Source organism: Lolium rigidum, chromosome 1 (genome assembly GCF_022539505.1).
Source record: "Lolium rigidum isolate FL_2022 chromosome 1, APGP_CSIRO_Lrig_0.1, whole genome shotgun sequence".
NCBI lineage: Eukaryota > Viridiplantae > Streptophyta > Magnoliopsida > Poales > Poaceae > Lolium > Lolium rigidum.
The window spans coordinates 226,337,563-226,341,503 of NC_061508.1; positions in this window are offsets into that span (position 1 = coordinate 226,337,563).

Consider the following 3,941-nt stretch of genomic DNA (forward strand, 5'->3'; position numbering starts at 1 on the left):
CCAAAGATAGAAGACCTGTTTGACCAGCTAACCGGTGCCAAAGTGTTCTCTAAGATTGATCTTAGGACTGGTTACCATCAACTGAAGATTCGTGCAACGGATATTCCAAGACTGCCTTTACCACTAGATATGGATTGTATGAGTACAATGTCATGTCATTTGGATTAACCAATGCCCCCGTTTATTTCATGAATCTCATGAATAAGATCTTTATGAACTTTTTGGATAAGTTTGTCGTTGTCTTCATCGACGACATCCTTATCAACTCCAAATCCGAAGAAGAACATGAGCAACATTTGGAAGTTATCCTAGAAACCCGTAGGCAGCACAAGTTGTACGCCAAGTTCAGCAAATGTGAGTTTTGTTTGAAGGAAGTAGGATTCCTGGGACACATCTTGTCTGCAGGAGGAATTGACGTAGATCCCGCTAAGATCAAAACCGTTGAGGAATGGAAAGCCTCAACCACTCAGACTGAAGTCCGTGCATTTCTCGGATTAGCGGGATATTACCGCAGGTTTGTTGAGGGATTTTCCAGCATCGCAAGACCAATGAATCAACAGTTGAAGAAGGACAAGAAGTTTGACTGGAATGACAAGTGTGAAGAGAGTCTCCAGCAACTCAAGCGCAGATTAACCACAGCCCCAATTTTGATCATGCCCGATATCACCAAGCCATTTGACGTCGATTGTGACGCATCCAAGATTGGTCTTGGATGTGTGTTGATGCAAGAAGGCAAGGTGATATCATACCTATCAAGGCAACTGAAGCAACATGAGCAGAAGTACCCAACCCATGACTTGGAGTTAGCAGCCGTAGTCTTAGCCTTGAAAGTATGGCGTCATTACCTCATGGGTAATCGATGCGAGATCTATTCAGATCACAAGAGCCTGAAGTATATTTTCACCCAGAAGGAGCTGAACATGAGGCAGCGCAGATGGATAGAGTTAATCAAGTATTATGATATGGAAATTCACTATCACCCCGGCAAGGCCAATGTGGTCGCGGATGCCCTGAGTAGACAGCCGATTCAGTTGAACTCCATGATCGCAATAGAACAGCCAAGTTTGTATCAAGAGTTTGAACAATTTAGACTAGAGCTAGTTAGTGAAGGATTTCTACCAAGCATCGAGCTACAGCCTATTTTGATGAGTCAAATCAAGGAAGCCCAGAAGGGAAATGCCAGCATTGGCGGAATCAAGAGTCAAATAGCTGCAGGAAAGGCACCGGGATTCACCGAAGATGAAGAAGGAGTGATGTGGTACAACGGACGCTTATGTGTGCCGTCAGATTCAGAGTTGAAGCAAGTCATTCTGAAGGAAGCCCACGATACCCTATATTCCATTCACCTCGGAGGAACCAAGATGTACCAAGTCTTGAAGGAACAATTTTGGTGGCACGGATTGAAGCGAGAAATTGGAAGCTACATCGCCAAGTGTGATATCTGTCAGCGAGTCAAAGCAGATCATCAGCGACCCGCAGGACTGTTGCAGCCGTTACAGATTCCCGAATGGAAGTGGGACTCGGTAGGAATGGACTTCATCACTGGATTGCCTAAATCAAGTATAGGAAATGATTCCATTTGGGTAGTGGTCGATAGATTAACCAAGGTGGCCTATTTCATCCCCGTCAAGACCACATACCAAGGCCCAAAGCTAGCTGAGTTATACATCTCCAGAATAGTCAGCCTGCACGGAACCCCGAAGTCTATAGTGTCCGATAGAGGATCTCAATTCACCTCAAGATTCTGGCAGAAAGTGCATGAAGGACTAGGAACCTGGCTGAATTTCAGCACAGCTTATCACCCGCAGACGGACGGACAGACCGAGAGAGTTGATACGTCTCCGACGTATCGATAATTTCTTATGTTCTATGCCATATTATTGATGATACCTACATGTTTTATGCACACTTTATGTCATATTCGTGCATTTTCTGGAACTAACCTATTAACAAGATGCCGAAGTGCCGCTTGCCGTTTTCTGCTGTTTTTGGTTTCGTAAATCCTAGTAACGAAATATTCTCGAATCGGACGAAATCAAGACCCGTGTTCCTATTTTCACCGGAAGCATCCAGTAACACCCGAGAGCCGCCGGAGGGGCCCTGTGGGCCCCAGCATGATAGGGTGGCGCGGCCTGGGCCCTGGCCGCGCCAGCCTATGGTGTGGCCACCCCTTCGACCCTCCTGCGCCGCCTCTTCGCCTATATAAAGCCTCCGTCGCGAAAACCCTGATACGAAAAACCACGATACGGAAAACCTTCCAGAGCCGCCGCCATCGCGAAGCCAAGATCTGGGGGACAGGAGTCTCTGTTCCGGCACCCTGCCGGAGCGGGGAAGTGCCCCCGGAAGGCTTCTCCATCGACACCGCTGCCATCTCCACCGCCATCTTCATCACCGCTGCTGCTCCCATGAAGAGGGAGTAGTTCTCCATCGAGGCTCGGGGCCGTACCGGTAGCTATGTGGTTCATCTCTCTCCTATGTGCTTCAATACAATAATCTCATGAGCTGCCTTACATGATTGAGATTCATATGATGATGCTTGTAATCTAGATGTCATTATGCTAGTCAAGTGAGTTTTACTTATGTGATCTCCGGAGACTCCTTGTCCCACGTGTGTAAAGGTGACAGCGTGTGCACCGTGTGGGTCTCTTAGGCTATATTTCATAGAATACTTATTCACTGTTGAATGGCATAGTGAAGTGCTTATTTATATCTCTTTATGATTGCAATGTGTTTGTATCACAATTTATCTATGTGCTACTCTAGCAATGTTATTAAAGTAGTTTTATTCCTCCTGCACGTGTGCAAAGGTGACAGTGTGTGCACCGTGTTAGTACTTGGTTTATGCTATGATCATGATCTCTTGTAGATTGCGAAGTTAACTATTGCTATGATAATATTGATGTGTTCTATTCCTCCTACATATGCATGAAGGTGACAGTGTGCATGCTATGCTAGTACTTGGTTTAGTCTTTTGATCTATCTTACACTAAAGGTTACTAAAATATGAGCATTATTGTGGAGCTTGTTAACTCCGGCATTGAGGGTTCGTGTAATCCTACGCAATGTGTTCATCATCCAACAAGAGTGTAGAGTATGCATTTATCTATTCTGTTATGTGATCAATGTTGAGAGTGTCCACTAGTGAAAGTGTAATCCCTAGGCCTTGTTCCTAAATATCGCTATCGCTGCTTGTTTACTCGTTTTACCGCGTTACTACTGCCGCGTTACTACCGCTTGTTTACCGTCCCGGGCAAAGCACTTTTCTCGGTGCCGTTGCTACTACTTATTCATACCACCCGTATTTCACTATCTCTTCGCCGAACTAGTGCACCTCTTAGGTGTGTTGGGGACACAAGAGACTTCTTGCTTTGTGGTTGGCAGTGGTTGCATGAGAGGGATATCTTTGACCTCTTCCTCCCCGAGATCGATAAACCTTGGGTAATCCACTTAAGGGAAACTTGCTCGCCGTTCTACAAACCTCTCGCTCTTGGAGGCCCAACACTGTCTACAAGAATAGAAGCTCCCGTAGACATCAAGCACTTTTCTGGCGCCGTTGCCGGGAGGGAAGGTAAACGGCACTCACACATTGGCAAGCCCGGCAACTAAGCACTTTTCCTCCCTCGTCAACTACGCGCCAAGCACTTTTCTGGCGCCGTTGCCGGGGAGGAAAGGTAAAAAGGCTCTCATACTCCGGTTCCGTGCAATGTACTTTTCCGGCGCCATTGTGTTTGTGCTCGAAGCTATTTCCTTTAGATCCCGCAATTGCATCTTTTTGTTTCTTGTTTACACTAGTTTGGCATAATGGACAACAATGAGCTTCTTGTTCTATTTCCTGATTTAAAACATGGATTGTTTGATGCGAAAATTAAAAAACCTATGGAATCTTATTTGCATGCTGGTAGTAATATTAGTATGAACGCTTTGAACACCATTGTTGATAA